Source organism: Cervus elaphus, chromosome 5 (assembly GCF_910594005.1).
Source record: "Cervus elaphus chromosome 5, mCerEla1.1, whole genome shotgun sequence".
NCBI classification, from domain to species: Eukaryota; Metazoa; Chordata; class Mammalia; order Artiodactyla; family Cervidae; genus Cervus; species Cervus elaphus.
Genome location: NC_057819.1, coordinates 118,047,301 through 118,070,084, shown reverse-complemented (window position 1 = coordinate 118,070,084; position 22,784 = coordinate 118,047,301). Strand labels below are relative to the sequence as shown.

General features: G+C 47.0%; 1 long non-coding RNA gene across 1 annotated transcript; it reads left to right on the top strand.

Moving 5' to 3' along the window:
* Positions 1–1,151: 1,151 nt before the first annotated feature.
* On the top strand, positions 1,152–20,550 carry LOC122693513. The gene is made up of 3 exons (XR_006340931.1): positions 1,152–1,162; positions 6,746–6,753; positions 20,428–20,550. It is a non-coding gene; the product is annotated as an uncharacterized LOC122693513 (long non-coding RNA).
* The last annotated feature ends 2,234 nt before the right edge of the window (positions 20,551–22,784 follow it).

Here is a 22,784-nt window from a genome sequence, read left to right as displayed (position 1 = left end):
GGACAGCCACGAGATGAGACTCTGAGGGAAAACTGTGTTCTGGAACTTCTTTTGTTCCTATATAAGAGACGACCTACGCTTTTAAATATTAAATAAAATTTCTTGTTGCGTGTCTCGCATTTCAAGTAAATCCTTGCCCCAGAGGTTCTCTGGGATTTAGCAGCTTAAGGAACTTATTTATCACTGGTTCTGGAAAATTCTGAAGCGCTGGCTGCCTAGGCTGTTCTTGTAACACATTGTTGGGCAAAGTCTGCTGCCTTTCTGTGAGCAAGTGGCAACTCAAGACACCGTGATTTTTTGATGCTCCTCCATAGACCAATACAGTGTAGTTGCTGACAGCTGACAGAACAGAGAACTCTCTGGGGCTCTGAGGCACTTTGGTTTGCTCCAGTCGGAAATGAGTCTGCTAGTTCAGTAGTCTGGCTTCCTTGGCATCAGGGCATGAGCTGTAAGTCACCCTCTGGCTGGCTTTCCTTCTAGAATGACTCAGGATGGTCCGTTTTAAACACTGCTTCAGTGTAATGTAGCTTTCTATGAGTTCCCAGATTTTTAGTCTTTTTTTAAAAAATTGAAATCCAGTTGATGGACATTATTATGTTAGCTTCAGGTGCAGTACATAGTGATTTGACTTTGCATATGTGTGAATTGATCACTGTATAAGTCTAATAACCATCTGTCCCCATACAAAGTCATTACGATATCATTGACCATATTCCTCATGCTGTATGTTACATCCTCATGGCTTATTTACTTTACAACTGGAGGTTTGTACCTCTGTATCCCCTTCACCTATTTTGCCAACGTCACGCCCCTCCACTATGACAACCACCCATTTTTTTCTTCCTATCTGAGTCTGTTTCTGTTTTATGTTTGTTTGTTTTTGAGAGTTCCCGTACAAGTGAGATCATACAGTATTTTTCTTTCTCTGACTTATTTCATTCAGCAAAGTGCCCTCCAGATTCATCCCTGTTGTCACATATGACTAGATTCTATTTTATTTTTATGGATGAGTAATATCCCATTTTACATATGTGTATGTATATATATAAGGATACACGCACAGCATGTCATCTTTATCCATTCATCTATCAGTGGACACTTCGGTTGCTTCCATATCTTGTCATGTCACATGTGTAGTAGTCATGACTGAGTCAGGCTCTTTGTGACCCCATGGACTGTAGCCCTCCAGGTTCCTCTGTCCACTGAATTCTCTGGTGTAGGGTGCTGAAGTGGGTTGCCATTTCCTTCTCCAGGGGAACTTCCTGACTCAGGGATTGAACCCAGGTCTCCTGAATTAGGGCAGATTCTTTGCCATCTGAGCCTGGCTATTTAAATAATGCTGCATTGAACATTGGTGTGCATATGCTGCATGCATGCTAAGTTACTTCAGTCGTGTATGACTCTTTTGTGACCCCATGGACTGTAGCCCTCCAGGCTCCTCTGTCCATGGAATTCTCCCGGCACGAATACTGGAGTGGGTTGCCATGCCCTCCTCCAGGGGATCTTCTTGACCCAGGGATCGAACTGACGTCTCTTAGGTCTCCTGCACTGGCAGGCAGGGTCTTTACCACTAGCGCCACCTGGGAAGCCCTGGTGTGCATGTATCTTTTCAAATTAGTATGTTTGTTTTCTTTGGGTAAATACCCAGAAGTTAAATCCTTGAACCATATGACAATTCTACTTTTAATCTTTCAAAGAACTTTCATACTGTTTTCCATAGTGACTGCATCAGTTTATATCCCCACCAGCAGTGTGTAAAAGACTCTCAGATCTTTAGTCTTAAATCCACTGGTAGCTCCAAATTCACGTATGCCTTTCTCTTGCATTCTAGGAGAAATCAAAATATTCTTTTACTCCCCTTGGGGTAGTTTTCCTGTTACTTCTCAAACTTTATTTATTTATTTATCTTTGGCTGTGGTGGGTCTTCGTTGCTGCATGGAAGCTTTCTCTAGTTTCGGCGAGTAGGGGCTGCTCTTCGTGGTGGTGTGCGGGCTTCTCATTGTGGTGGCTTCTCTTGTTGCAGAGCATGGGCTCTAGGCAGGCAGGCTTCAGTAGTTGTGACACATGGGCTGAGTAGTTGTGTTGCACAGGCTTAGTTGCTCCACGGCATGTGGAAATCTTCCTGGACCAGGGATCAAACCTGTGTCCCTTGCTTTGCAAGGTAAATTCTTAACCACTGGATCACCAGGGAAGCCCCAAATCAAAATATTCTACTGAATACAATGGTAATTGGCAGTAGTGAGAATTTCAGGGTTTGTATTGATGTTTCTGAAATACAGATGATCCTCATTATTGATGACTCCCTATCTGTGAATTTGCTACTCCCTAAAACGTATTTGTACCCTCTCCCATACTCGTGGCACTTCTGCGGTCATTTGTGTGTATGTGCAGTGGTGGAGAAAATGTGATTGGTCCAACCTCGCGCATTCCTAGCTGAGGTCCAGCAAGGCCTCACTCCTGTTTTCAGCTCTCACGCCGTAAGCAAGTGTCCTTTCTGCCATCTATTTAGTACCACAGTTCCTGTGGTTTTGTGGGTTTTGCTGGTGATTTTGCTGTTTAAAATGGCTCTAATGTTTCTCTGCGTGAGAAGGGTGTGATGTGCCTCATGGAGAAAATGCGTACATTAGAAAAGCATTAGCAGGCACTAGTCACAGGCTGTTGGCTGTGCGTGCGTGCATGCTAAGCTGCTTCAGTCTTGTCTTACTCTTTGTGACCCTATGGACTGTAGCCCGCCGGTTCTTCTGTTCATGGAACTCTCCAGGCAAGAATACTGGAGTAGATTGCCACGCCCTCTTCAGAGGATCTTCCCAACCCAGGGATCAAACCTGCGTCTCTTAGGCCTCCTGCGCTGGCAGGCGGGTTCTTTACCACCAGCACCACCTGCGAAGACCCTGTTGGCTGTGAACTCAGTGTTAGTAAATCAACATTGTATATTCAATAATGTGGTTTGAAACAGACACACACTGCCTTGGCTTGGCAGACATGGCCTGGGTCCTCACTGAATGCTACTATCCAATCACATTATATTCAATGTGAATATAACTTTACACATCAATGGATCACCAGATTCTCTTGCTTGCAAACATTTCATAAGCCTAGATCATTCTCTCTTTAGCACCCAAATAGCTTCTATTTGCCCTTCAAAGCTTAACTCCAGTGCTCCCGCCTCAGAAGGCTCACCTGAGACCTGCCTTTTAAGGCCAGGTGTTACCCCGAGAGACCCACTTACCACACTGGGGGTGATTGCTTATGTACCTATCCATCTGAGTGTGATGCCTGGAAGGCCTGGACTGTATTTTGTTCACCTTTGTATCCTCAGCTTGTAATACAGTACTCGACACACAGTAGGTTCTTCATAAACAGCTGATGAGGGGTTGGCAGCCTGGATGAATAAAAGAGGAGCTGGGTGAGGAACAGGGGCAGACTGTGGGATAGAACAAAGCCTGGGAGCTCAGTTTATCAGCAATACAGAGAAGTGTTGATGTGGCTGAAAAGGAAAAAAAAAAAAAAAACAAGCAGGTTCAAAACTAAGACAAATAAAAGACATGCACAAACCCTCTTTAGGGGACCTGGAGTGGAAAAGCTGTACAGCCTGTTTCTCCCAGCTTCCAAAAATTCCTGAATCATTGTTTAGACAGAACAGCCCTTTATTAAATACCTCTCACTCCTTTTCAAGTTCACTGTCAGGCTTTATTGGATTCTGAGATGGACCGGGAGAAAATGTGGATGGTAAAGAGCAAGGGGGCTTCTCTCTCCTCTCTCCTCTTGCCCCTGTCTTTTGATTACAGCTGAACAAGGTCAAGAGGCCTTTAAGAGACCAACAAACCTAATAATCCTGTGATCATTTTTTCTAAAAGCTCGTAGGCAGATTCAAGCTGAATTGAAATGGCTCAGTTTCTCTTGCCATTAGTGAGGATACAACAGTCACACACACACATACACACACACACACAATTCCTTCCCTTTCTTGGTACACTGCTCCAGCATTTTCTGTGTGTACTTTGCTGTTTCTCCTAACTTCTCCTCCAAAAACCTTTTAGCAGCCCGTGCCCACCTCTTCTTATTCCTTGGATCACAGATAACTTTTCAGTGTGGGGTCAGCCCAGAAAATGCCTTTTGGTGGATTCAGAACCTTCCCTGCCAGTGCCTCTCCCCAACCTCCTCCTGTTTACTCCGTGGCTGCCGCCCTTCACATTCTTTGGTCCCTTCATCAGTCCAGGTGGCTTCTGTCACCTGGTCTGTGTCACCGTGCAGCCAAAATCCTCACTCTGGGAATTCTCTGGCTGTCCAGAGGTTAGGACTCCAGCCTCTCACTGCTAAGGGCCTGGGTTCAATCCCTGGTGGGGGGACTAAAATCCTGCATGCTGAGTGGCGTGGCCAAAATAATAAATAAGTAAATAAATAAAATCACTATCCCTCTACTATCAAAACAACTCCTCTTTAAAAAAAGAAAAAAATAAACAAACAAAGAAAGAAATACTCCACTGTTTCTTTGGAGAGAGGGTGAGGCTATGACTGGCACAGTATTTATTGGAAAGAAAAATTCCAGAAGCCAAGCCCTAGAACAATAGGAAGCTCTGAACAGACTTCAGGAATTGTCCTGTTTGATCCTCTCACCTTAGAGATACAGAAGCAGAAGCCCAAAAAGGAAAGGCAGTGAGTGATTTAATGGCAGAGCTGGGTTTAAAAATCAGACCCTCTAGTGCTTTGTCCAGGGTTTGGCCCTCTGCAGCACGACTAGAATGGTACCCTTAGCAAACTTGAACATTGTATTAAAGCAGAGTCTCTGGTGGGGGAGCTTTCACCCCCAGCAACATCTGACATCATCTGGTTGCCACTGCTGGGGAGAAAGTGCTAATGGGCGTTCAGAGAGTCAAGGCCCCTTGTAAGCCCTGATCAGATTCCTGATCTGGGTCATCATGGCTTGCAGGGCCTGGCTGCAGCCCGTCTCGTGGACGCTTCCATGTGATTTCAGCAGCTGGAACCACAACCTCCCTGTGAATCCAACAGGCAGGGGTTGAACTCAAGGCAGACTTCTGCTCGTTTTGGTTTGGGGATTTATTTTGTTTTGTGTTTTCCGAATGTGAACTTGGCTTTACTCTAATACAGGACTTCTCAACCCTGGCAACCTTAGAGTCTATCCAGGACCTTGTCTCATGATTCTAAGTAGGCTCAGGAGGGAGGTATGAGACCTGGGCTCAGATTTATGTGCCTGGAAGAACTCTAGACAACAAGTTTTGTCTTGGGGCTTATCCTGTGCATTGTAGGACATGTAACAGCATTGCTGGGTTCTACCCGGGAGATGTCAGAAGCACCTCTGACTTTTTTTCCTCCACAGAGGAACATGTCAGTTTTTGAAAATAACTGAGATATACTCACATACCAAAAAATTAGGTGAAAATTTGGAATTTCCTGGCGGTCTGTGGTTAAGACTCTGTGCTTCTGCTGCCAGGGGCCTGAGTTGCATCCCTGCTTGAGAAACTAAGATCCCACAAGCCATGAGGCACGGCCAGAACAAAACAACAACAAGAAAAACTAGGTGAACCACTTCTATGACTTTGATTGTCTTTATTCCTTAGTCCCATCCAGGCCTTGCTCATAATTGGTACTTAAGTATTTGACCGACTGGTTTGGCACTGGGCCCTCTGGGGGCTCAGACGGTAAAGAATCTGCCTGTAACGCAAGGGACCTGGGTTCGATCCCTGGGCCGGGAAGATCCCCCTGAAGAAGGAAATCAGAACCCACTCCAGTATTTTTGCCTGGGAGATTCCATGGACAGAGGAGCCGGGTGGGCTACAGGCCATGGGGTCGCAAAGAATTGGATGTGACTGGGTGACTAACACTTTCACTTTCTCCTCAGAGAGGTTTCTCCCCTGGACACAGTGTGAAGGGGGGATGCTTGTGAATGGTGTGTGTGTCTGTGCTGAGGCCTGGTGAGCACAGAGGGAGCTGGACTTCCTGGTGTGTATGGTCATGTGACCAGTTCAGACCAGTGAGTTGTGACAGGTGTCACTTCTGGGCTGGAGCATTTGATTGCTTGTGTGAGTCCCTCGAGAGTTCTCTCTGTCTGCTGAGGCGAGTGTGGAAGGACAGGTAAGATGGAGCTTCCTTCAGGCAGGGTCCCTGAGTAATTACCATGAACTCCAAGCCCCCTCCTGATCCTCACAGGACATGTAACATGAGAGGAAAGTGAACTTCTGTCAAACCATTGAGATTTGGGTATCCTTTGTTATTGCACCATAATCCAGCCTAACCTGACTGCTATAAGGACATACACAGGACTGCTAGACACAGAAGTCAGCCCGTATTCAAAGAAACCATCCCATCCAGACTAGCCAGTGGAGTCCATTCAAATACCGGGATAATCTGGGGTTAAAAAAATAAAAAGCTCATGAAGTTAATTAACAAACACTTTATTGAGTTAAAAACATGAGCGAGCTAAAAAAAGAAACTACTTGTTTGTGTTATGTCTCAGTTGTTTACAAATTCAGGAGGGTTAAACAGAGCGTGAGCACAGTGCGTGCCCTTTTTCTTGCTGTGTGATGTGGGGGACTGGCTCTCACAAAGTCACAGAGGGGCTTTTGTGTTCCACAATAGCATCTCAGGGCCAGCGTGCTTTGCATGTTCATCCACAATAACTGCTTTCTTCTGGTAAGTTAGGGCCGATGACTTTGGGTTTGGGATGTGGAATCAAAATTATGAACAGGCTAAAGAAGAAAAATTGTACCAAATATGATAACTCTAGGAGTGCTTGTCTCTTTAAGGAAGACGCACATGAATATTCAAACTAGATAATCCAAGTGACCGATGACTAAAGTAACTCCTTTACAAAGAATTTTTCTGCCCCAATTCCCTTGGTGCCCTGAAGTGTTTGCTTCAGACTCCAGAGGTGGAGGTGAAGGGCAGAGAAACGTGAAGCCAAGGTTCATTACTATTTGATGTAAAAGATAAAACATTTTGTAGATGAATGCACAAAAGAGAAAAATTCATTTTAATATTCATGTAGCTAACCCCCGCCCCCAAACTTAAGCTTAAGTCTTAAAAAAGCCATACCTGTCCAAAAGAAGTTTTTGTTACCATATTTTTCTTAAATAGTTTGCAAACATCAGATGGAAACCCTGATTGTTGATTAATTTCTAGGATTCTTTATGGCTGATGCTGCTAACTAGCTGGCTTTACTGGGTAAAACACTTGACTTCTCTGTGTGTGTTGCCTCATTTGTAAAATGAGGGAAATAAAAGACCCTCAGGGGATTGCTTAGCTCTAAAAAATTCTGACCCTTTGAAAAGAAGCATCCTGGAGAAAAATGTGGGCCCATGCTTTGTATACAAATGATGCATTCTCTGAGACAATTGACCTTCCAAATCTGACATTTTACAATAGAAAATAACTTTCAGACTTCCCTGGTGGCTCAGTAGTAAAGAATCTGCCTGCCAATGCAGGGGACACGGGTTTGATCCCTGGTCCAGGAAGATCCCACGTTCCATGGGACAGCTAAGCCCATGCACCACAACTTCTGAAGCTCATGCACCCCAAAGCTCAGGCTCTGCAATAAGAGAAGTCACCGCAATGAGAAGCCAGAGCGCCTTAAAGAAGAGCAGCCCCGGCTCACGACAACTAGAGAAAGACTGCACAACAAAGAAGACCCAGTGAAGCCAAAAATGAATAAAAATAAATTAGGTGGATAAAATTTTTAAAAAAATTTTAAATAACTTTATTTGTGTAGGGCTGGTTGCTGGAAAAAGTCAGATTTGTCAGCATCCAGGGTCCTTGGTGCCCTGAGGAAGGGCCGCTGAAGTTGGGAGCCAGTGTGCTCTGGGCACCTGCTGTGGATGGCAGCATCTGGGTAGAGAAGGTAAAAGCAAGAACAGCTGGGGAGACCAGCCAGGTCTCCCAAGGTCGTCCTGCTGCTAAGGAACCAGCCCTCGTGCACACCAAGGGCAGCAGATGATCAGAATGGGGTGGTGTGGACACCCCTGTTCTGTCAGCTTTAGACTCATTCCTTTTTTCTAGGATGAGGATGTCCTCTTCTTTAGGAGAAATACCCCTTTTGTCCATGGGAACCATGTGGTTCTGATCAGGGGGCCCTGTGATGGTGGCCACACCTCTGGTCCTGCAACTGGGCGCCTGATCCAAGCAGGGTTGATCTTCAGGTTCTTTCTAATTGGAACTAGAGGAAGAGGCTCCCATCTGCTCCGGTGGCCAGGGTTTCTAGCCTCATGGAGACAGTCCCTCCAAGAGAAACAGACACAAGAAGGGGAGAGATCTGAAGGGGTCTGAGTCCCTGGCTGACCCTCCCCCAGCCCTCTCTGTAGCCTGTTCGGAACCCACGACCCTTACTTCTCCACCCAAGGGAGTTGCAGGTAAACATTTGCAACTCATGAGACTGGATTTGTGGGAAAGAAGGAAGAGCGAGAGAGTCCTGGAAGTTTTCCCCAAGCCTGGGGAAGCCAGACTTGGGAAGCCACGTGCAGCCAAAGTGATGGAAGATGCAGCCAAGCCCAAGGGCCACTCAGGAAGAGCAGGCTGGACCAGCAATAAAGGCCCACTGGATTTATCTAAGGATGGCAAATCTCACTAAGTGAGGAAAGAAAAAGAAGGAGCCAACATCTTAGGAAGTTTAGTAAAAAGAAGATGAGTGAAAAACAGTCAGTCAGTTCAGTCGCTCAGTCATGTCTGACTCTTTGCAACTCCATGGACTGCAGCACGCTAGGCTTCCCTGTCCATCACCAGCTCCGGGAACTTGCTCAAACTCATGTCTATTGAGTCGGTGATGTCATCCAACCATCTCATCCTCTGTCATCCCCTTCTCCTCCTGCCTTCAGTCTTTCCCAGGACCAGGATCTTTTCCAATGAGTCAGCTGTTCGCATCAGGTGGCCAAAGTATTGGAGTTTCAGCTTCAACATCAGTCCTTCCAATGAATATTCAGGACTGATTTCCTTTAGGACAGACTGGTTGGATCTCCTTGCAGTTCGAGGAACTCTCAATAGTCTTCTCCAACACCACAGTTCGAAAGCATCAATTCTTCAGCGCTCAGCTTTCTTTATAGTCCAACTGTCCGTAGTCCAACATTCATACATGACTACTGGAAAAACCAAAGCTTTGACTAGATGGACATTTGTTGGCAAAATAATGTCTCTGATTTTTAATATGCTGTCTAGGTTGGTCATAGCTTTTCTTGCAAGGAGCAAGAGTCTTTTGATTTCGTGGCTGCAGTCACCATCTGCAGTGATTTTGGAGCCCAAGAAAATAAAGTCTCTCACTGTTTCCATAGTTTCCCCATCTATTTGCCATGAAGGGATGGGACCAGATGCCATGATCTTCGTTTTTTGAATGTTGAGTTTTAGGCCAACTTTTTCACTCTCCTCTTATACTTTCCATCAAGAGGCTCTTTAGTTCTTCTTTGCTTTCTGCCATAAGGGTGGTGTCATCTGCATATATGAGGTTATTGATATTTCTCCCGGCAATCTTGATTCCAGCTTGTGCTTCATCCAGCCTGGAATTTCACAAGATATACTCTGCATATAAGTTAAATAAGCAGGGTGACAATATACAACCTTGTTGAGAGAAAAAGAGAGAGGCAAAAAGAGAGAAAGAAGGGAAGGATAAATGTATTATTGTGTTGAGACATTTTCTGAGAATAAATTTGGGTTTCAGTGCAAGGATCTGAGAAGAGGTGAGTACAGGGCACTCTGCCATAAATGAATTTGGGAGGGACATTACCTGTTCAGGGTGCTTCCCCAATGGCTCAGCGGTAAAGAATCTGCCTGCCATGCAGGAGACACAGGACTTGTGAGTTTGATCCCTGGGTCGGGAAGATCCCCAGAGGAGGAAATGGGAAACCACTCCAGTATTCTTGCCTGGAAAATCCTTGGACAGAGGAGCCTGGCAGGCTACAATCCATGGGGTCACAAAGAGTTGGACGTGACTGAGTGATTAAGCACTGACTTATCTATTCAGGAAATGGAAAAACACTGTATTGCAGAGTGTGAATGTAATTTAACAGGAGACTCACCTGAAATAGATTCACTCTGACCCTTCACTTCTCTTGGAGCTCTGTTTACTTTGAGATGGCCCTCAATTGCTTAAAGTCAGGTTCTTCCTTTATTTCCTATTCTACTAAGACTTGCTTGCCTGGTGGCTCAGTGATAAAGAATCCACCTGCCAATGCAAGAGACGCAGGAGACACAGGTTCGATCCCTGGATCGGGAAGATCCCAGGAGGAGGAAATGACAACCCACTCCAGTATTCTTGCCTGGGAAAGCCCATGAACAGGGGAGGGTGGGCTACAGTCTATGGGATCACAAAAGTGTCGGACACAACTGAGCAACTAAAGAACAACAACTAAGACTTAGACTGATGTTGGCTTTGATGAGTTGGTGGAGCCATCCTCACACCACCCCTCCCCCTTTCCCATCCCTCCCCTCCCACCCCATCCCACTCCCAGCATTTCAAACCCTCCTGAGGTTTTCCACCTGCCTGAGGTTGAAATCTGAATTCCTTTCCAAAGTCTCTGAGGCCCTCTCTGATCTGGCCCTGCCCTTCTCTCCTCCCTCACTGTTATCTTGGGTGGTCAGGGAGGCCTCCCGGAGGAGGTGATCATTAAGATGTACATAACTAGAAGAAACCAGCTTCATGAAGATGTGGGGAGCAGTGTGTGCCAGCCTGGAGTGGGGTGGAGTGAGGGGTAGCTGGTGGACAGCGGGCACAAAAGTCCTAAGTCAGGAATGAGCTGGAAAGTGTGAGGACTAGAGAGAAGCTGGTGGGGGCAGAGTGGGGACGGGACAACATAGGACACGGTCTCAGATTCCAGTTAAAGAAACTCAGAATGGGAAGTAACCTTGGAGGGACTCAACCCCTTTATTTAGTTTATTTATTCAGTTTTTAAAATTTATCTAGACCGGAACATGCAGCATCCCAGACCAGGGATTGAACTTGTGCCCCCTGCAGTGGAAGCGCAGAGTCTTAACCATTGGACCACACAGGAAGCCCCTTTATGTATTTATTTTTAAATTTTTAAAATCAAAATACAGTTGATTAGTGTTATATTACAGTTGATACAGTGTTATATTAGTTTCAGGGGTACAGCATCATCATTCAGCATTTTTACAGATTAGACTCCATTAAAAGTTATTACAAGGTAATGACTATAATTCCCTGTGCTCTAGAACATATCTGTTGCTTATCTATTTTATACATATGTAATAGGAATATAACATTGTACTACTAACCTTATTATTTCAAAGACCAGGAAATTGCAGGTCAGAGAATTATTTTAAAAATGTGCACAAGAAATACATGAGTTTTCATGTTAAAAATTCAGAGAACACAGCAAAAATAAAAGCCCCCTTGGCTCAACCCCTGCCTGCCCCAATCTCCTTACCACTGTCCTCTCCAGTGGGAAGTTCAGTCAGTCAAGAGGCTACTGTTCCTGACTTTGGGGTAGGAATATATGGGTGGCTCCAGTGGTAAAGAACCCACCTGCCAATGCAGGAGATATAAGAGATGCAGGTTTGATCCCTGGGTTGGGAAGATCCCCTGGAGGAGAGCACGGCAACCCACTCCAGTGTTCTTGCCTGGAGAACCCCCACGGACAGAGGAGCCTGGTGGGTTGCAGTCCATAGGGTTGCAAAGAGTCAAACATGACTGAAGTGACATAGCAAGCACACACACACATTTGTATACATACACTGAGAAATGTATGGCTTTATTGGGCTTTCCCTTCACATCTATGAAATTGTAACTTTTACTTTGGAAAACTTTTCACTTTTGTTCATGTGGATGGAGTGCATTCTTTTTACCTGCTGTATAGTATTTCATGGCTAGAAGAACTATATCATTTAACCTTTCCTCTTGGGTATTTGGGTTGTCCCTGGTTATTAGAAATAGGACTGTGGTGAATACCACTGGACAAGCCTCTTGGAATACAAATGCAAGGTTTTGGTAAATACTAAGCTGTGAAATTCCTGGAACCAGGGGGAGGCAGACACCATGAAGTTTTAATCGATGCTGCCAAAGTGCTCTCCAGAAAGCATGTGTCAGATCACCTTCCCACCAACAGTACATGTTACAGCCTGCTTCTCAGCACCACCACCTCCAATGCTGGGTCTTATTCGTCTTTATAATTTTTGTCACTGTGCTGGGATGACAGTGATATCTGTATTATGGTTGTTATGCATGTGTGTGACTGATAAGTTACTTCAGTTGTGTCCAACTCTTTGCGATCCTATGGACCTCAGCCCACCAGGCTCCTCTGTCCATGGGATTCTCCAGGCATGAATACTAGTGTGAGTTGCTATGCCCTCCTCCAGGGAATCTTCCCTACTTGGGGATTGAACCTGCATCTTTTATATCTCCTGCACCTGGCAGGTGGATTCTTTACCAACAGCGCCAGCTGGGAAACCCACTGTTGTTATAGTAGTAGTTATTTACCTTTTAATTTTATTATTGTTATTATTTTTTGGCTACACTGTGAGGCTTATGGGATCTTATGTCCCTGACCCTGGGCCCCCTGCAGTGGAAGTTTGGAGTCCTAAGCACTGGGCCATCTGGGAAATTCCCTATCTTTTTATTTTGAATGAGTTTAGGCTAATAGGAAAGTTGTGAAAATACAGAGTTCTCATAGTCCCTTCCCCTGGTTTCTCCTCCTTCAGCATCTGATATAACCGTATACAGTGATCAAAATTAAGACACTAACATTGGTACAAAGCTGTTAACTAAACTGCAGATTTCCTCAGATATCACCAGTTTCTCCACTCATGTTCTGGTTGTTTTAAGTTTTGTTTCCCTAATTACTAGAAAGATCGAGCATCTTTCTGTAATTTTTTTTTTTCCATCTGTGTTTCTTCTGAAAAATACTGGTTCAAAATTCTTTGCCCATTTCCCCCACCTTGAATTGACTGTCTCTTTCTAATGATTTGCAGGGGCTCTTTAAAAACTCTCCTAAGCTCACACAGCTAATTAACTAGTGAAATAAAAACCCAAGTCTAACCTGATTGCCTATTTCCAGTACAAACGCCCAGTCCTCAGTTCTCCTGCCTCTCTCTTGCTCCCCTTCTCCCCGGTCCATGCTCTGTGCTGCCCAGCAGGGAGTATTTCTCAGTGAAGCCCAGTGGGGCTAAGGCTGCTTATTCACTCCTCATTTTACTCATCATCTCTGGGCTAATGACATTAGAGGCCGTCTGGGATGTGCCCTTTCTGGACACCAGCTTGCTTTCTCTGAAGTCTCATCTCCCTTGGCCCTGAGGCAGGCTGCAGAGAACGCTAGCTGCTGAGATCCAAGAATGTGCCATTTGGCTGACTGTCCTCTTCTTAATTGTTGTCCTGGCAATCGTGAAACCTCTTGCACTGGCAGAACGGAAGCTGCAGAAGGGATGGTGTGTGTGTCTTGGGATCACTGGGGGCCCTGCAATTCCTAGAACACCAGCCAGGGTGCTCTGACCGCCTCTCAGGTTACTCTCTCGTCTTCCAGCTGCTGCTCCAGAAATTGACAGAACATTGCAGGCAGGGGTGGGCACTGCTGTGGGTGGGACTGCTCTGGTTCTACCCAACCATCTGTTCCTTGAGGAGAGGGGCTGTGTCTTGGTATTCTTCTCCCTCTGGCTCTAAAGTGGAGCTAAGCAGAAATCTTGTCATTTGTAGTTACTCTGGATAAGCGAGGAGATGTGGTGGAGACACTACTATTTGTCCCTAGGCTGGTCCCAAATATTTGGCAGGGACAGTGCTGTGAGGTGGTGGTGCCCTCCTTCCTAACTATAGGTCCACCCCGAACCTGTGAATGTGACCTAATTTGGAAAAGGGGTCTTTGAAGATGTAACTATTAAGAATCTCAAGATGAGGGCCTCCTGGGACTTCCCTGAGACCCCAAGTGGGTAGTCCAGTGGGGTCCAGTGGTGGACAGGTGGTCCAGTGGCTAAGATTCCGCACTCCAAATACAGGGGGCCTGGGTTCGATTCCTGGTCAGGGGACTAGATCCCCGTTGCCACAACTAAAGATCCTGCATGCTGTGACTAAGAGCTGGCACAACCAAATAAATAAATAAGTATTCTTTAGATGATGAGGTCATTCTAGATTACTGAGGGGGTCCCTACACCCAATGACAAGTGTTCTCATATGATAAAGATGGAGAGAGATCAGAGATACACAGAGGAGAGGAGAAGGCCATGTGGAAGCAGAGACTGGGGTCATTTAGCCACAAGCCAAGGAATGCCTGGGGTCACCAGAACCTGGAAGAGGCAAGGAAGGCTTTGCCCTAGGGCCTTCAGAGGGAGCATGGTCCTGAATTCCGTCCTCCAGACTGTGAAAGAATAAACTTCTGTTGTTTTAAGCTGCCTGGTTTGTGGTAATTTGTTACAGCAGTCACAGGAAACTAATAGACTGGAACCAATTAGGTCATTAAAACCCATAGTCCTTGAGGGGACTACAGACATCATCCGTTGTTGCCTGAGTAGGGGAACGAGGACCACAGGGAGGGATGACCTGCCTCTGACCAGCACAAGTGAGCATCAGTCTCTTTCATTCATATACGACAGCCTGTGAGGGAGCATCTCTCTTCCAGCCCCACAGGTGACAGGTGAGGAGCAAGGCACTGGCTCTTCACCGTGGAAAGACAGCGGGAATTTTCTCTGGAAAACGGAGGTTGGGGGCAGGGCTCCCTTTGAGAACTGTGTGACGTGCCCAGCTCCTTCCCAGGCACCCCGCCAGGCCCTGGGGTGGGGGCGTCTCAGAATTTGCATTTCTTTTGTTTGTTTGGCTAAGAAGGCATGGATGATTTTGGGGGGGTTTGGGGTGCTGTTCTGAGTCTTCATTGCCAGGCTCTGACTTTCTCTAGTTGCGGCAAGCAGGGGCTGCTTGCTAGTTGCAGTGCATGAGCTTCTCATTGGGGCGTCTTCTCTTGTTGCAGAGCATGGGTTCCAGAGTGGGGAGAGGGGTTGGGGGCTTCAGCTGTTGTAGCACTTCGGCTCAGTTGCCCCAAGGCTTTGTGGGGTCTTAGTTCCCAGACCAGGGATCGAACCTGCATCTCCTGCATTTGTAGGCGAATGCTTAACCACTGGCCCACCAGGGAAGTCCCTGGATGATTTTCTTTTTAATTGAAGTATAGTTGATTCAGAAGTTGCATTTCTGACACATTCTAAGGGAGGCCTCACGCTGCTGTATCAGGGATCGCTCTTTGAGAACCCTTGCTCTAAAGCAATGCTTCTTAGACCTTAATAAGGATAGGCATCATCCAGGGAATCATGTCATAATTCAGATTCTGTTAACCCTTTGTGTGTGCTATCTGACCCTACCCTTCCTGCCATTCATCTCCAGCCATAGCCGATTTGACTAGAGGTAGATGCTGAGTCATAGAGAAGGAAATGGCAGCCCACTCCAGTGTTCTTGCCTGGAGAATCCCAGGGACAGGGGAGCCTGGTGGGCTGCCATCTATGGGGTCACACAGAGTCGGACACGACTGAAGCGACTTAGCAGCAGCAGCAGATGCTGAGTCAAGGGCCCGTGGGCTCACCGACAGCCAACGACAAGACCCTGATCACAGACAGTAAATCTAAGCCCAGTGAAGCTCCTCTCTTGAAAATCAGAATGGTGTCTGAATAGAGACCATTGCCCACTGGTGGTGATCCCTGAGCTGAGACCACGGTGCAGAGTTGTGGCCAGTGCCACGATGAGCCAAGAGGAAAATGAGCTTGCAAAGGCAGCTGGCTCAGGAGCCTGGCAGCCTGGAGAGGCAGAGGGTGTCTTTGCTTTCTGACAGTTCTCTAATCCCCAACTCCCATGAGCCCCAACTGGGCTGTTTGCCCTGGTGTTCTGAGAAACCCCTTGTCCTTCCAATAAGCTCCTCTTTTTGCTTGAGATGCTTTGAACGGGTTCTTGTTCCTTGAAGCCAAAGGACCTGAATTAACCAGAATGCTTGAATCTTTACCCTTATCCACCCGCTCCTGATGGTGAAACCCTCTGAGTCATGAACTGCATCTGTGTCCCGTTCATATCCAGGACCTTGGACAGGGCCCTGAACAGTGGGTGCTGGAGAGTGTGGCCTATCTCTGGATACAATCAATGTGCACAGGTGTTAGGGGAAGGTGCAAGGGCACATTCCAAGTGAATGGAAGGCAGAGGAGAGGCGTGGAGCTGGGTGAGCACATGTGGAGGACTACAGGTGCAGGGTGGCTGGGGGCTGTAGCAGGCAAGAGTGGCTGTCGGAAGGCTGATCACAGACAGCCTTAAACACCAAGGCTGATCATGGACACCTTAAACACCAAGCTGGGGAACTGGGGTTGGCTCGACAGGCAGTAGGAAGGCATCCAAGGTCTTTCAGCCAGAAGGACAGGACCAAGAACAGTTGTCCTCTTTTCTTTCACAAGGATCCTATTGGCCTCTCATCACCAGGTGAGAGGTGACATTTTGAAATAAGCCTGTAAAAAATGGAAAGAAGGAGAAAATGGATCCCAGAGATTTTCCTAGCAGAGAATCAACAGGAAATTGTAATTGATTGTACTTTGTGCAAAGCCCAGGGACAGAGAATATTCCATTAATAAACCAGCATGTGGAAATAAAAGTCCAACCTCACTACTAAGTAGAGACCTGCAAATTGAAAGTGATATTGTTTTTCATCACAGCAAATTGGAAAAGATGCTGTAGAGGGTGTGGTGAAATGGTTACTTCTATAGTTTCCAGCACACGCAGAGGATAAATTGACACACACATAATTTGGAAAGTAATTTAGCAAAATGCATTACCATCTTTAAAGATGTTCATACCCTTAGTTTCCCAGAGGTAAAATTACTAGATCTATCTCACAGAAATCTCCTAAAATATGCAAAGAAATTTACTGCCAAAGATATTCCTCATGCTGCTGTGGGAAAGAGATAAAACATCCAATAAAGAGAATGTGAAGTCTAGAAGTTATATCTGCTATAGAATATTACATAGCCCAGTCCAAATAAAAGTTCAAAGGGTACCCAGAATATTCATAGCAGAATGCCAATGTAAATATCCATTTTTTGCTATGACTTTGTAATTGAAACTCACAACTAAAAAGCCGTGAATGGGGACTTCCTTGGTGGTCCAGTGGCTAAGACTCTGCTCCAAATCTGGGGTCAGGATTGGGGGTGCGAGGGGAGGGGCAGGGCTAGGGTTCCATCCCTGATCCAGTTCCATCAGGGAACTAGATCCCACAGATTGCAACTGAGAGTTCACAGGCCACCACTAAGAATTCTGCATGCCACAACAAAGACTTGGCACAGCGAAATAAATATTTAAAAAAATAAAAGATTTAAAAAAAAAACTATGAATGGGGGAAAAATGACTGAATGGAAATATACCCAAGTTTAAGAGTAATTGTGCTTTTTTTCTACTTTTCTGTGCTCTCTACTTTTTCTCCAAAGCACAATAAATTAGTGATGAAAAGAAATCCCTGGAGCCTGATAAAGCAGCCTGAATAGGGGAACACTTCTTGGCTGTTGTAACTGAGACCACCAACTCCTGTCTCTCTTTCACTGACTGCCCTGTGAATAGCTCTCCCAGCAGAAAGGACTAGCAGTGTTGCTGTGGGGCTGTGCCTTTCTCTTATCTGCTCTGTGAGATGTTTAATTCTCAAGCACAGTGCTTGGTACTCAGTGATAGCCCCTGCTCACCACAACTAGAGAAAACCTGCATGCAGCAATGAAGACCAAGTGCAGCTAAAATTAAACAAATATTTTTTAAAAAATGCAACATTAAAAAATATTCTCAGAACTGTCTCCAGGACACCTTCTTGTCCTCACAATCAGTTCTAAAGAGTTAATCTTAGGCCCAGTATGGGTTTCAGAACTTTTCTGATGGGTACTTTATATTTGTTGAATACCACCCATCTCAAAATTCTCCAAGCCAGGCTTCAGCAATACGTGAACCATGAACTTCCAGATGTTCAAGCTGGTTTTAGAAAAGGCAGAGGAACCAGAGATCAAATTGCCAACATCCGCTGGATCATTGAAAAGCAAGAGAGTTTCAGGAAAACATCTATTTCTGCTTTATTGACTATGCCAAAGCCTTTGACTGTGTGGATCACCACAAACTGTGGAAAGTTCTGAAAGAGATGGGAATACCAGACCACCTGACCTGTCTCTTGAGAAATCTGTATGCAGGTCAGGAAGCAACAGTTAGAACTGGACATGGAACAACAGACTGGTTCCAAATAGGAAAAGGAGTAAGTCAAGTACGTCAACCCTGCTTATTTAACTTACATGCAGAGTACATCATGAGAAACACTGGGCTGGATGAAGCATAAGCTGGTATCAACATTGCTGGGAGAAATATCAATAACCTCATATATGCAGATGACATCACCCTTATGGCAGAAAAAGAAGAGGAACTAAAAAGCCTCTTGATGAAAGTGAGAGAGGAGAGTGAAAAAGTTGGCTTAAAGCTCAACATTGAGAAAACTAAGATCATGGCATCTGGTCCCATCACTTCATGGCAGATAGATGGGGAAATGTAGACACAGTGGCTTTTATTTTTTTGGGTCCAAAATCACTGCAGATGGTGACTGCAGCCATGAAATTAAAAGACGCTTAACTCCTTGGAAGGAAAGTTATGACCAACCTAGACAGCATATTAAAAATCAGAGACATTACTTTGCCAACAAAGGTTCGTCTAGTCAAGGCTATGGTTTTTCCAGTAGTTATGTATGGACTTGAGAGTTGGACTATAAAGAAGACTGAGTGCTGAAGAATGGATGCTTTTGAACTGTGGTGTTGGAGAAGACTCTTGAGAGTCCCTTGGACTGCAAGGAGATCCAACCAGTCCATCCTAAAGGAGATCAGTCCTGGGTGTTCATTGGAAGGACTGAGGCTGAAGCTGAAACTCCAGTCCTTTGGCCACCTGATGTGAAGAGCTGACTCATTGGAAAAGACCCTGATGCTGGGAAAGATTGAGGTCAGGAGGAGAAGGGGATGACAGAGAATGAGATGGTTGGATGGCATCACCGACATGAGTTTGGGTAAACTCTGGGAGTTGGTGGTGGACAGGGAGGCCTGGGGTGCTGTGGTTCATGGAGTTGCAAAGAGTCGGACACGACTGAGTGACTGAATTGAACTTCAGTTCACTGAACCCCTCGCTGTAACTATTTCAAAGTTTCCTGATGGAATGCGCCAGCCCTTAGGGCGTGAGCCCGCCTGCCCTTATATCACTGACCAGCAGATGGCAGCAGAGGAGCATGCAATGTTCAACACTGCAGGAAAAAAGAGGCACAAAACCTCCCACCCTCCAGTCTAACTGCTGAGGGTTCTCTCTTCTGGGTCTGCGGTGGTGCCCCTGCTCACTGCCAGGCACCCACCCCCACACCACATCCCCCTGGGCATGGCTGGGCATCCTCATTCCAAGGGGAGAGGATGACTCCACTTCTGGGAGCTCATCCAGGAGGAATTGTAAGCTGATTTGGGAAGGATGACATATGGAGGTGTGCCAAGTGCTACCCTGGAAACTTTCCTTTTGAAACCTGGGCATCAGGTAACAAGATAACATGTGTATCTAGCCTGTCATTAGTGCTTAGCATATGTTAGCCACGTGCACACATACCTTACCTCATTTAACCCTTATGACAAACCCACAATGTAAATCTTTGCAGCCCATTTCACAGATGAGGATATCAAGGCACAGAGGGGGTGGCCCCAGTGGTCCAGCATCACAGCCAAGTGAATGTCAGTGCTGAGCTTTGACTCCAAGTCTCAATGACTCAGAGCCCAGCTGTGTCCTCCTGTGCTAGCCAAGGAGATGCTTCTTGGTGAACCAAAACCTTATACACACAATTACTTCTCAAAGAGAATGGAGGCTGAGTCTCCTGGTGGGGGGGGGGCAGGCACAGGGCAAAGGCATGGGTAGACCCAGGGTTTTCCTAGTGGAGGCATATGTTGCAGGTCAGAGAGTGCAGAGAGGAGGGGTGTTGAGGATGGGAGCTGATCCTGGCTGCTGGGCTAGGAGATAGAAGACCAGAGCTGTGTTCTATTTCTGCTGTCCCATTGCTGCGTGACATCGGGCAGTTCCTGGGCCCCTCTGGGCTTTCCTTCCCTCATCTGTGGAATAGAGCATCTCTCAGTCCTTGCTGGTTCTCACTGTCAAGGGAAGCCAGAAGCTCCAGCACCAAACTTCTCATTAACTAAAAAATCCCTAGGCTGTGACTGTTGGTTCTTTCTGGGTAACCTGAGCACAGCACAGCCCCTGAGCAGGGACTGGCCACGTGGAGCCCTGGACATGGCTCAGGAGTTCATTCTTGCTCTGGTCCTATCTTAACTTATAAAAAATGAGTGAATTTATTTGTGGCTGCGCTGGGTCTTCGTTGCTGCACGTGAGCTTTCTCTAGTTGCAGCGAGCAGGGGCTACTCTTCATTGCGGTGTGCAGGCTTCTCATTGCAGTGGTTTCTCTTGTTGTCGAGCACAGGCTCCAGGGCACGCAGGCTTCAGTACTAGTGGCACACATGCTTAGTCGCTCCGCAGCATGTAGGATCTTCCTGGACCAGGGATGGAACCTGTGTCCCCTGCACTGGCAGATGGTCTCTTAACCACTGGACCACCAGGGAAATCCCTTTAATATGCTTTTGTTTGTTTTTGTGGGATCTTAGTTCCTGGACTGGGAGTCAATCCTGGGCCCTCAGCAGTGGAAGTATGAACTCCTAACTACTGAACTGCCAGGGAGTTCCCCCTATTTTAGGTTTGACCTGTCACAGGCTGGGCTCTGCAGATGCTGAGATGGAGTTCAGAGGGCGAAAGGAAAAGAGGAGGAGCCAGGTGAGGGCAGAAGAGCCATCAGACGCCACCTCTCTGCCAGCCCAGGTAGAGATGCCCAGGCCCTTGGTCCCACTGTCTTGCTCTATCATTATCTGCCTGAGGGTACAGGATGATGTGTGTGCATGTTTATGTGCATATACCCGTGTGTGTGTGTGTGTGTGAGTGTACAGTAACATGTGCAGTATCCTGTGTCCCTCAGGTACTCAGGTGGGAGCTGCCGGCTCTGGGCACCTCTTGACAGGTGACAGCTTGGTCCAGCCACTGGATTCAACCCAATCCCTGGGAAGCGGGCTGGCAAAGGGAAGCAGAGCCTGCAGCTAAAAGAGGATCCTGGCCCTGGGGTCAGAGTAGGAGCAGGGGATGCAGCAGCCCGGAAAGGTTTCTGGAGCCCAGGCTCAGCCCCTGCCCTGGAGGGTTTAACACTTAGCACAGTGCCCCGAGGTAGGTAGTGTCATTCCCCCCATTTTATAGACAAAATGTTCTCTAAATGCTTGCCTCTGCTGGGTGGAACAGTGAGAACAGGATCAGACTCATTCTTCCTTGAATCTTTTTGGACATAGCTGGGGGGGGGGCGGGGTTGGGGGGCTTCCCTCCTCAGACCTTCCCCTTGAGAATCTTCTCCTTGGAGGCAGGCATCACCCTGCTGCAGGGAGCTCTGAACCAGCATCCTCAGAGCCACCCTGACTGCAAGTTCCCGGTACAGAGGAGCTCTCTTGACCATCCCCCAGTCTAGGTGGTGAGAGGGACCAAGAGCCCTCCGCTCTGCCAGCCTTCCCCACTGGGCCTGGCAGAGGGGTGCAGACTACCCTTGGCAGGTCCAGTGACGCAGGTAGGCAGCGGGGAGGCAGCCTCGGCTTGGGGGGGGTGCCAGAACCTGCAGAGGCCCCTCTGTCCAGGCCAGATGGCCGCTGACTCCAGCGGGAGGGACTGCCAACACCTCCGGTCGGTGTCCTGGCCCGTGTTCCTCCTCTGCCCTTGTCCAGGCCTGGCCTTCAGGTGCTGTTTGATGAGGAGCTACGCTTCCTCCCCAGTGAGTGGGGCTTTCTGTGAGATGCCGTTTGCCTGGCCCTCTTCCTCCCCAACCCCAGGGTGCAACCAGACCCCTCAGAGTCTCATCTCCACACTGCCCAAGGCTCTGCAGGACCCCAGGGAGGAGGCCTGAGGTCTTCATTCAGGTTCATGCATGTCTGCTAAGTTGTGTCCAACTCTTGGCGACCCCATGGACTGAAGCTCCTCTGTCCATGGGATTCTACAGGTAAGAAGTGGAATGGGTTGCCATTTCCTCTTCCAGGAGATCCTCCTGATCCAAGGATAGAACCTGCATCTCCTGCTTTGGCAGGAGGATTCTTCACCACTGTGCCACCTCTTCATGCTGGATCAACCCATTCATTCATTTGTTACAACAGCTTTAAGAACTAAGTGAGGTGGGTTGAGAACACACCCATCTCGGCTCACACTCTTGCGGTTGCAGAAGGGGATGGCCTGGATGACAACCTGGACTGGGTGAGGATTCCCAGGGTGAGGATTCCCAGGAGGGCTGCCTCGCTTGCACAGATTCACTTCATTGTCTGGGTCAAAACTGCAGGCAATGGCCAGGCTTTGCCCAGGAGTCACTGATTCATCCATTCAATGATTTATTCATTCATTCCTCCAACAAACATAAATCAAGCATGTGCTACATATAAGCCCCTGTTCCACACAGATGAATAAGGCAGAAGGCCCCCGCCCTCACCAAGTTGATGTGACTGGGATAGACAAGAAAACTCATGAACCGGGTATAGGGTGATGTGATTAGGGCCGGCGTATGCTTTAGGAAAGGTCATTAGGGATCTCCCTGGTGATCCAGTGGCTAAGACTCTGAGCTCCTAATGCACGGGACCTGGGGGTTCGATTCCTCGTCAGGGAACTAGATTCCACATGTTGCAACTAAGACCCAGTACAGCCGGATAAATAAATAAATATTAAAAAAATTTTTTTTTTTTTTTTAAAGAAAGGTCATCAAGGAAGGCCTCCCTGAGGCTGGGGC